We start from the raw sequence: 12,377 nt of genomic DNA, 5'->3' as shown, positions 1-12,377 counted from the left end.
TCAGGGAAAAGGGGGGGATGGGGAGGGGGCATCTGGGGGAGGAATTCTTGGTTTGCTATCATCTGAACTCTTAAATTCCAGTTAATGCTTAAACCACTACAGTACTATCTACCTGTAATAAACTGAAGAACTGGAACAGAAAATCAAAAGACTTTCAAAAGAAGTTTCTGGTTGAACTTAAATATATTTTAAAATTTGTCTAACATACCTTATATACAATTCTTATAATTAGCATTTACCTAGCATACTTATAATTGGTATGTTAAGCGTAGCCCTACTTTAGAAATGAAAGCAATTATTTAATATTTTTACTTATATTACTTTGTCATGATTAGATATTGTTTATATTATTCAAATGCTGTAAAGTCTTTGTAACATCGGGGTGATGTTATTGCTCTCTACAACTACCTGAAGGGAGGTTGTAGAGGTCTCTTCTCCCAGGCAACCAGCACCAGAACAAGAGGACAAAGTCTCAGGCTGCACCAGGGGAGGTTTAGGCTGGATGTTAAGAAGAAGTTCTGTACAGAGAGAGTGATTGCCCATTGGAATGGGCTGCCCAAGGAAGTGGTGGAGTCACCATCATTGGGGGTGTTCAGGAGGAGACTTGATGGGGTGCTTGATGCCATGGTTTAGTTGTTTAGGTGGTGTGGCCGGTTGACGTTGCCCCCTTAAGAAAGGGAATATGGTGGACGGAAGTTGGTAAACGGAAGGAATAGTCTAAACTAATTTCATTGGATGAGTGGGAGGAAGCACTTCTGAGCTGGGACTATACTGGACATTTCCAGCACTTCTCAGTCAGTCTTGCTTCCGCCTCTTCTTCAGGCAACAGCTTTCTGTCCTGGGCTTTCTGCCAAGGCTTCGGCCTTGAGGCCGATAAGATACCAGGCCTGTATATTAACTCTTTTCCAATTAACACAAAACTGCTTTTAACTTCTTTCTTTCGCTCTCTCTCTCTTCTAACCTAATCTGGAGAAAGGGGGGGAGAGAGGGGAGAGCGGAGGTGGGGGACCCCTCTGCCGAGGGGGTCACTCTCATTTCTGTGTTACTCTGTTGTATATCTTTGTATATATTGTAGATATTGTAAATTTGTAAATATCTCCCTGCAAACCCTACATCGCTTTGTAAATATAGCTCCACTGCTTTGCTAATTCAGCTTGCGAGTTTTTTTTTCCTTTCCCTTCAATTTTTTTTTTTCCCCTTTTACTTTACAAAGGGGGAAGGGAAGAGGCTTCTTGGCCTTACCCTTCCACCCACCATTTTTTTTTTATTGGCGTACCCAACGTGCGGCAGATAATTAGTTCAATTTATTATTTGATTGATTTAGTGTTTTCTAGCTGAATTAGCAAACATGAAGGTATTGTGGTTTGTGGAGCGATTGTTCTTTTCAATTTTTGGGGCTCTGGTTTACAGATATTGTTTGGGTTTGATTTTGGATTACCTGGGTAAATATTTGGTGCGGACAATTTATATGTGGGTTATGTATAGAGTTAAATTATGGTATGGAAAATGTATTAATTTATTATGGCCAGTGAGATACAGGAATGTTACCTCCACCACTCTCCCAATTGAGATAAAGAGTTTTAAGATTCCGCCTGAGGAGACAGTAACTTTAGGTGATGCCTGGGATCCAAAGGTGATTTATCTCATGTCTATAATTCTGCTGCTGGTGATAATTATCGTGTATCTCCTGATTTCTTTGCGGCGAGAGAGAAAGGTGTCCAGAGCTTGTTTTGTTATTAAAACTAGATCAAAAAGAAAACGCCGTGGCTCTCGATCAGTCCCAGAGTCATCTAGTGACGAGGACTGTGGAGAACCTGTGTCAGTTAAAAAGAAGGCTAAAAAGTTAATTGGTAAGGCAGCTCTAAATGACTTTGCTGATTCTAGCAAGCAGCCAAGGGCATCGGCTGGTATCAACATGGCGCCTACTCCTTCTCCCACTCCTTCTCCTTCTTCTTCTTCTCCGTCGGCCATTAACGGAGCAATGTCACTTCCACCCACTCCCTCGGTGGGACCGGAAGTCACTGCCCCAGCAGCTGATTTATCTCAGGACCTATCAGCTTCCATTAAGGTGGCTGTAAATTCGAACACAGCTCCAGTTAAGGTGGCTCCTTTAAAGACTAGAGCTGGAAAGGGCAAAGATGGAGAAGAAGAGGAGGAGACTGATCCTGGTGAGGGGCCCTCTACTCTAAAAGATCCTGCTCAGGAGGAAGAGAAGGTTTGTTTTAAAGATCTAGCTAACCTAGTGAGATCAAAGCAGGATAGAGATGAAGCTAGGAAAGCAGCTGGCAAAGGTGGTTCTCAGCTTAAAGAGATCCTTAGGAGAATGACAGCAGGATTTTACGGGCAAAGAATTCAGGGAGATGAAGATGAAGATGATATTACGGACTGTTCTTCTCCAAGGGAGGAATTGAGAAATGTCCGTAAAGATTTCACCAGGGCAGATAAGGAGCCAGTTCTAGCTTGGCTTAGTAGGTGTTATGATACAGGTGCTTCAGCTCTAACAGTTGGAGACAAGTCAGCAGCTCAGTTAGGAACTCTCTCAAGGGACAATGGAATAGATAGACATCTAGGCGAAGCTCTCGGTAAGGTTAATCTGTGGATATGCCTTTTAATAGCGGTTGCCCTGAGATACCCTTCCCGAGATGATCTTCCGTGGAATCCTAAACCCTGGACTACCATAGATGAGGGAATTAAGCGCTTGAGAGAATTTGCTGTTAGAGAGCTACTCTATGGTGAACATGAAACTCTGAATCCTGATGACATTCCTGTGGGTATTGGTCTTGCTAAAAAGATCATCAAACTTGCTCCTTCTAATTATGCAAACATTCTGGCAAGCAGAATTGTGTCAAGAAGTTATGGTGGAGCTTCTCCTACGGTTGGCCAATTCAGTGATCAAATGAGACAATTGGAGGATAGCATGACACGTGGTTCTTTGGTTTCGGCCATTAAAACTATGTCTGGTGATATATAGAATTGCATAAGAGAGTTAAAAGATGAATTTAGAAATTCCATATCCCAATTGGCACAAAGGGATAGTTTCAATTCTTCCTCCAGGTGGGTACAAGTTTCATCTGTGAGGAATACACGTCCTCCAAGGAGGTCATTCCAAAACAGGACATTCCAAAACAGGTCACTCCAAAACAGACCACCAAGGCAATCACGTAGAACTATTTGGATAACTCTGCGTGATCAGTTTGGTGAGAACATGAACCGCTGGGATGGCCAACCAACTTCTAATCTTTTCAGGAGACTGAGGGAATTGCAAAGTGGCAGAACCCGAGGTAGTAATACCAGAAGGGTAGCTGTTACTTCCACAGTTCCCCAGAATGACTCTTATGGCTCCAACAGTGGCTCCAGTTATAACATGCAAAGTTATAACCCTGCACAATATGTGCAATGCACATGTGCGCATGTTCCCCATAACTAGGGGTGCCCTGCCTCCTGCCAGGGGGAGGAGAGGGATAACAGAGATAATAGAATCTATTGGGATGTGTACATCCAGTGGCCTGGCACTTCACAATTTCGGAAGTACAGGGCCTTGGTTGACACAGGAGCTCAGTGCACCATAATACCATCAAATTATCAGGGATCAGAGTCTATAACTATTCTGGGAGTCACTGGTGGATCTCAAGAGTTAAGTAAGGTAGAGGTTAATATAAGTTTAACTGGTAAACAATGGAGGAAGCATACAGTTGTGACCGGACCTGACGCACCTTGTATTTTGGGAATTGATTTTCTGAGAGAAGGGCGTTTCAAAGACCCTAGAGGTTACAAATGGGCTTTTGGAGTAGCTTCTATAGAAATTGATGGACAAAAATTGAAGCTGTCTGCCAGACCTGAACTTTCTGATGAATCTGCAGTTGTGGGACAACATAAGATACAGGACATTAAATTGCCGGTTGCTTCTCAGACTGTGCATCACAGACAATACAGAACCAACCGTGACTCTTTGTTGCCCATTCAAAATCTGATTCGTCAGTTGGAAAGTCAGAAAGTCGTCAGCAAAACTCATTCACCTTTCAACAGTCCAGTGTGGCCTGTGCGGAAGCAGAATGGAGACTGGCGTCTGACGGTAGACTACCGAGCCCTAAACGAAGTGACACCACCTATGAGTGCAGCAGTACCAGACATGATGGAGCTACAGTATGAGCTGGAATCCAAAGAGGCCAAATGGTATGCTACCATAGACATTGCTAATGCATTTTTCTCTATTCCCATAGCAGAGGAATGCAGGCCTCAGTTTGCTTTCACCTGGAGAGGAATCCAGTACACTTTCAACAGACTGCCAATGGGCTGGATCCACAGCTCAAGCATCTGTCATGCAGTGATCCACGATGCTCTGGAGAAAGGAGGTGCTCCAGAACACATCCAGTTCATCGATGATATCATCGTCTGGGGTAAAACTGCTGAGGAAGTCTTTGAGAAAGGTAACAAAATCATTGACATTCTTCTGAATGCAGGTTTTGCCATCAAGCGAGACAAGGTGAAAGGACCTACCACAGAGATTCAATTTCTGGGAGTGAAGTGGCAAGATGGACGCCGACACATTCCAGTGGATGTGGTAAATAGAGTCTCTACCATGGCAAGTCCCACAAACAAGCAAGAGACCCTACGTTTCTTGGGGATAGTGGGATTTTGGAGACTACACATTCCTGGATACAGTCAGATTGTGAAACCTCTGTATGATGTAACTCGAAAGAGAAACCATTTCCACTGGGGACCTGAACAACAAGCAGCCTTTGACCAGATAAAGCAAGAGGTGATTCAAGCAATGGGTCTGGGACCTGTCCGAGATGGTCCAGACATTAAGAACATTTTGTACACGGCTGCAAGTGACAATGGTCCAACCTGGTGCTTGTGGCAAAAAGCTCCAGGTGAGACACGTGGACGACCTCTTGGTTTCTGGAGTCGAGGTTACAGAGGTTCAGAGGCTAATTATACTCCAACAGAGAAAGAAATTCTAGCTGCCTATGAAGGAGTAAAAGCATCTTCTGAAGTGATTGGAACTGAATCACAACTTCTTCTAGCTCCCAGATTACCAGTTTTAAATTGGATGTTCAAAGGCAAAGGTTCCACACCACATCATGCCACAGACTCAACCTGGTCTAAGTGGATGGCTCTGATAACACAGAGAGCTCGAATGGGAAATCTTGAAAGACCTGGTCTAGTGGAGGTGATCTCAAGTTGGCCTGAAGGCATCAACTGTGCCAAACCTCCAGAGGAGAAAGTAACTCGTGCTGAGGAAGCTCCTCCTTACAATGACCTCTCTGATGATGAAAAGAAATATGCTCTGTTCACAGACGGTTCCTGTCGTCTTGTTGGAAACAAGCGAAGGTGGAAGTCTGCAGTGTGGAGTCCAACACGCCGAGTTGCAGAGGCGAAAGATGGAGAAGGAGAATCCAGTCAGTTTGCAGAGGTAAAAGCTGTCCAGCTAGCTCTCGACGTAGCTGAACGTGAGAGATGGCCAAAGCTTTATCTCTACACCGACTCATGGATGGTAGCCAATGCTCTATGGGGTTGGCTAAAGAACTGGAAAAAGAGTGGTTGGCAGAGGAAAGGAAAACCCATTTGGGCAGCCAACCTGTGGCAGGACATTGCTGATCGAATCGAGAGAATTCCAGTGAAAGTGAGACACATCGATGCTCACATTCCTAAGAGCAAAGCTACTGAGGAACAGCAACACAACCATCAGGCAGATCTAGCTGCAAGAGTTTCTCAAGTAGACATGGACTCTAATCTTGATCTCGACTGGAAACACCGAGGTGAGATATTCTTAGCTCGGTGGGCTCACGATTCGTCAGGACATCAAGGCAGAGATGCAACATACCAATGGGCTCGTGACAGATCCATAGACATTTCCATGGATGCTATCACACAAGTCATCCATGACTGTGACATTTGTGCTGCTATTAAGCAGGCAAAACGACTTAAGCCCTTGTGGTATGGTGACAGATGGTCCAAGTACAAGTATGGTGAAGCTTGGCAGATTGACTACATCACTCTACCACGTTCTCGTTCTGGTAAGCAATACGTGCTTACTATGGTAGAGGCAAACACTGGATGGTTGGAAACTTATCCAGTTCCACATGCAACTGCACGCAACACCATTCTCGGTCTGGAGAGACAGATCCTGTGGAGACACGGAACTCCAGAGAGGATTGAGTCAGACAACGGAACTCATTTCAAGAACAACCTTGTAAAGAACTGGGCAAAAGAGCACGGTATTGAGTGGATATTCCACATTCCCTACTATGCACCAGCTTCAGGGAAGATTGAACGCTACAACGGTTTGTTGAAGACCACTCTCAAAGCCATGGGGGGTGGATCTTTGAAAAACTGGGAAAAACATTTAGCACAAGCAACCTGGCTGGTAAATAGTAGAGGTTCAGTGAACCGAGCTGGACCTGCACATTCAGATTTGCTGCGGAAAGTAGAAGGTGATAGAGTTCCTGTTATTAGAGAAAAGAATCTGTTAGGTAAAACTGTTTGGGTATTTTCACCCTCAGGAGAGGCTAAACCTGTCCGAGGGGTGGTTTCAGCTGAAGGTCCGGGTCACACTTATTGGGTAATGCAAGAGAATGGTGAAATTCAGTGTATTCCACAAAGAAATTTAACTTTAGCTGAAAGAGGTTAATTTCAAACTGCTGTACAGCTACATCGCGTCCAAAGGAAGAATCAATGAGGAGTCTACGGTGCACGAACCCTGAGATCCCTGAGAGCCCTGAGTCAACTAAGAGACCCTGAAATTTCCCTGTTTCCCTTTTCTTCGCTTCATCGGTGAAGAAATGAACTGTTTTCCATTTTTCTCATTTTCTGATTTTCTTGGACTTTTGAATCATCTACATCTGAGCATAGCCGGAATGGACTATGAACTTTACTCACGAACTGTAAATATCGTTTTGGATTAGATGGACAGTATGAACAGCCAATGAAATTGTTTAGAAGGGGTGGACTGTGGCCGGTTGACGTTGCCCCCTTAAGAAAGGGAATATGGTGGACGGAAGTTGGTAAACGGAAGGAATAGTCTAAACTAATTTCATTGGATGAGTGGGAGGAAGCACTTCTGAGCTGGGACTATACTGGACATTTCCAGCACTTCTCAGTCAGTCTTGCTTCCGCCTCTTCTTCAGGCAACAGCTTTCTGTCCTGGGCTTTCTGCCAAGGCTTCGGCCTTGAGGCCGATAAGATACCAGGCCTGTATATTAACTCTTTTCCAATTAACACAAAACTGCTTTTAACTTCTTTCTTTCGCTCTCTCTCTCTTCTAACCTAATCTGGAGAAAGGGGGGGAGAGAGGGGAGAGCGGAGGTGGGGGACCCCTCTGCCGAGGGGGTCACTCTCATTTCTGTGTTACTCTGTTGTATATCTTTGTATATATTGTAGATATTGTAAATTTGTAAATATCTCCCTGCAAACCCTACATCGCTTTGTAAATATAGCTCCACTGCTTTGCTAATTCAGCTTGCGAGTTTTTTTTTCCTTTCCCTTCAATTTTTTTTTTTTCCCTTTTACTTTACAAAGGGGGAAGGGAAGAGGCTTCTTGGCCTTACCCTTCCACCCACCACAGGTGGGTTGGATTGGTTGATGGGTTGGATGCATTGATCTTGAAGGTCTCTTCCAACCTGGTCTATTCTATTCTATTCTATTCTATTCTATTCTATTCTATTCTATTCTATTCTATTCTATTCTATTCTATTCTATTCTATTCTATTCTATTCTATTCTATTCTCCTTCTGCTTGATTTGAATCATTTTACCTTTCATCCTAATTAATTTCTAAGACAATCATATTGTTGTCCATAATATTGATGAAGAACAGAAGTCTGAGCAGAAGTCCCTTACTGGGCTCTCACTTCTGGATTTCAGAGATTTTTGTTGTCTTGTCTTTCACAAATTAAGTTGCAAGTAAATCACTAAGACAATCATTTTAATGAGACAGCAGTGTTTCAAAGCCTGCATTGCTCTTGCTTCTTGATCAATACAGAGGTGCTGAACTCTGAAGTTTTTGTTGCTTTTTTTTTTCAGATCTCTTTCTAATGAGTACATTACAGAGAATAGATAATGACACAAGTAAGGTAGATTAGAATGAAAACATATTTTAAAATGCATTTAATAAATGACTCACAGAAATGCTAAACCCCAGATGTCAAATTACTGTGACTGCACAGTCTCAGATACTTTCTGGCAAAATTTTCCACTCCATGGGTGCTCTGTATTCCATACTATAATGAATAGTGCTGGTGAAAGCAAATTTAATCCACCCTCAGGTTTTGGTTTTTTTTTTTTTTCCTCCAAAACCTCTCCAAAAGATCTGAAGCCAGTCAAATCCAAACCAAATATTTTTAAAATAAATATTCTCAAGCAGGAAAATGCGGCTCAACTGAGTTGCTTGTGGAACCAAGACTTTTTATGGCTTTAAAGATTTTTATTTTCTTCACATTAATGCTTTAAAATGGTCTTTAAAACTGAATATTCAAATTCCTGGCTGATGTAACCCAATTTGATGGTAAATGCCAGTTAAGAGTATTCTGGCAAGAAAAACTTTTCACAATGTACTATCATCCCATGCAAATAAAGAGCCTTGTTTTAAGTGGGTTAGTTTTTGATTGGTGGTTTGGTTTTTTTTAATCTTTGGTTTGGGGGCCTTGAAACTCACAACCACAGTGACATATATGCAGAATCAGTAGTACAGTGCATGGCTTTCTCCAGCAGGATTGTGGAATTTCATTAATTATGTCAGCCAACTCTATTCCTTGGGTCAGTCACCATCCAAGACCAACCTACTGTTAAAATATGAAAAAACCCTATCTGGATAGTTCATGAAAACTCAGAAGCTTATCATCTGTCAAAACAAAAAAAAAAAAAAAAATCTTTTTGCTCAGAATCTTATTCTCTCTATTTATCTTTATCCTCAATTGTTGCATGTCTGTCTGCCTTTTTTCACAGAAACTTCAGGTACTTCTGAAGTTTTCAAAGTCTAACCTTCCACAGACATTTTCTTGTTTCAGCTGTTTAAATCTTGGTGCCATATTTTATAATATAGGTCCAAAATTCCAAGCTTGACACAATTGTCTGAGAAAAAAAGAGGAAGATAAAACATTTCACGTACAGTTTACCCCTATCAGAAAAGGAACAAAACCTCAGGTAATAAAACAAAACAATAGACTCTGTTTTTAATGGTTTTGTGTTTAAGTAAAGCCTAAGTCTGCTTTTGAAATATATTTGTGTAAAATCTTAAGGCCCTAAACACAAAAATGATTGACCAACCTCCCCAAAACTACCTTTACCTTTTCTGTTGGTTTGGTGAAAGTTTTACATTTTCTAAGGAAGATAATGTTGCTTAAAACAAAGCAGAAGACAGTAAGCTGTCCTACTTTAGTAAGCATCTTACCCTCTATTGAGATTCTGTAACAAAAAACGATCTTCAGTTTGGACACCACTTTTTTTTTTTTTTTTTTTTTTTTTTCTAATACCATTCCCAAGTTGGTTTATGAGTTTGTCACTCAATTATTTCCAGTCTCATTTTATTTTGGATTGCTGTCTTACAAATTTGTTATAATTACAGCATTTGGTGTGTGAAGCTAAGAAATAAAAGATCTTTTTAAATCTCAGACTGGTGCATTTTCTTTGTGACCACAAGCAAGTAATTCAGTTGTCTTATTTTAGCAATTTGTGAAATGAATGAATAAAAATCAAAGTTTCCTTACTTAAGGACTTTTTCATAAATGATTTGTATGGATATTTGCAAAGTCTTTAGAGAGTATAATGATGTATGATGTATTATGTATTAATAAGACACAACTAATTTTATAAATTAAACACCAGTTGAAAGGGAGTAAATAAAGAAAGGTTATGGATTGTAATTCAGGGTGGTTTCTAGAAGTGTCATCTACAACATTTGTCAAAAAATCTGAGGCTGCTCTGGCTCATCTCAGAGCTCCTTTTTGTTTGCCATTCTGCTACCCCTGAGCTGACATCTCACATTCCTATGCTCTACAGCACTTCACAAAGGAAAGGTCCTGAATGGCTGATTTTCTCTTCATGTCCTCAAAATCCCAAACTTCCCAGCTGCTTCACTTGTAACCTTTCAACAATGCCCACTGTTTTCTGCTTCAGGTAGTCTTAGTTTTGCCATCAAACCAGGTTCTTTCTCAGCTCCCAACCCTCTGGATTTTTTCACATTTCTCCTCTCTCTTTGATTATGCATTTCCACTATGCCACTCCACCTATATTCCCAGTCTTTCAGTTTCTTTGGTCATGAACCTCATCTTTCTTACTCTTCATCTTTTTCTTCAATAATATAGTTTACTTCCAGTTTAAAAATGTTCCAGTGTCTTGTGACTACTGCTACTACTCTCCTACTGATCACAGAAACTTGTTCTTTTTCCTCAATTTCTTTACTCTCTACTTGGCCAGGAACAGACTTGGCACTCCTGTGAGAGGGATTTATCATAACAAGACGCTTGCCATAATCCACTTAGATGCAATTGACAGCATGAAAAAAGAGATCCAAGAACAAAAAGGGCAAAAAAGATATATGAGAGTCTCACCCAAGAACCTATGTTGTTGTTTTGGTCTGGTTTGGTTTTTTAACTTACTCTTAAATTACTTGGAGAGGGGAACAAAACCTGTAATTTTTCCAGTTGGAGAAATACGAAGCACAGAACTGATAGCATAGACTTGCAGAAGGATTTGAAAAGGTAATGTGAATTGCTGATGGAACAGCTGTTGAAATTCAGTGTTGATAAATGCAAGGTAGTATGCCTGATGAAAAAATGTCTGAAAGTTTACTCTTAGTTCTCATGAAATTGATCATGAAGTTAATGTTAGGAGTTGCCTAAAATTGGTAGCTCTGTTTAGCAGCAGAAAGATGATTAAAAAAACAAAACAAAACAACACAACAAATTAGGAATATTATTTTTTCTTCTTTAATGTATGGTTTACAAGCACTTTCAATGCTCTATGGAATTCTTGTGACCCATATTTCCTTCCAAAAAAAACTTTAATGAAAATAGAAGAAATTCCTATATCCAATGGTACTTCCTCCTTTGAGGCATGGGGATTTTAGCCATTTATGAAAATAATCTATGTCAGGGAGACTTTGGTAAAGACAGTTAAAATGAGGAATGAATGGAGGAGATGAATAGCAATTATTCACTATTTCTCTTTATCCAAATAATATGTAATACCTAATGGAATTATCTTGTAATGGATTAACTGGTTTAACAAGAACACACAAGGTAGATATCCTGTTGAGAGTTTATCACAAACCACCTAAATAGAATGAGGAGGCTGATGAAGCATTCTACACGTGATTGGCAGAAGTCTCCAAATTGCCAGCCCTTGTTCTCCTAGGAGACTTTGATTTACTGGACATCTGCTGGAAATACAACACACCACAGAAGAAACAATCTAAAGGGTTCCTGCACTGTATGGAAGATAACTTCGTGACACAGCTGGCAAATGAGCCTACCAGGGGAGACACCTCAGTAGACCTCATGTTTACAAACAGGGAAGGACTAGTGGGTAATGTGGTGGTGGTAGGCTTTCTTGGGTTAGTCAGACCCATTATTCTCAGGGTATTCAGCCTCCTGATAGGGATGGAGAGCGGCATCAACTCCCCATAATATAGGAGGGAACAGTTAATGACTTGTTATGCCCCCTGGGCATTTAAAAATCTGTATGGCTGGATGGGATTCAACAAAGAGTGCTGAAAGAACATGAAGAGGAACTTGCCAAGCTGCTCTCCATCATCTGTCAGCAGTCCTGGTTAAAGGGGGAGGTGCCAGAAGTTTGGAGGCTTGCCAATGTGATACTCATCTACAAAAAGAGATGAGGATCCAGGGAACTACAAGCCTGTCATCATGACCTGAGTGTCAGGGACAATTATGTTCATCTTGGTTGCACTCACCTGGCAAGTGCCGGATAACGGAAGGGTCAGGCTCAGCCAGCATGTGTTCATGAAAGGCATAGCTCCTTCCTCAAAAAAAAAAAAAAAAAAAAGAGAGAGAGAAATTCAATTAGAAAAGGGAAAAAAAATCCCTTACTGGTAAAGAATAAAGTGTCATATTTTATGACAAAAATTGTATGAGCCCGTACCACCTAGTGTGACAAAACTGCTACCAGAATGGCATAGATGTTAAAGGTGAACTGTGAACTTTGAATCAGATTTATGAAAAAAATACTTTTAATGTATGAGCCTTTGAACAAAATAGATTGTTTTATAAAATGGACATTAACAAGTAATCTCAAGAAAGAAAAGATTAAATTCTAGTGTCTTAAGCCAAATAACTGAAAAGAAGAAAACACATTAAAGTTCATAAAGAACAGGCTGAAGAGGAGAAGATCTTTTACTTTATTGCAAAAGAAACAAAAACT

This window comes from Melanerpes formicivorus, unplaced genomic scaffold, assembly GCF_026170545.1.
Source record: "Melanerpes formicivorus ecotype bairdi unplaced genomic scaffold, bMelFor1.0.p_v2 SCAF_1, whole genome shotgun sequence".
NCBI lineage: Eukaryota > Metazoa > Chordata > Aves > Piciformes > Picidae > Melanerpes > Melanerpes formicivorus.
Note: the sequence above shows the minus strand (reverse complement) of the source record.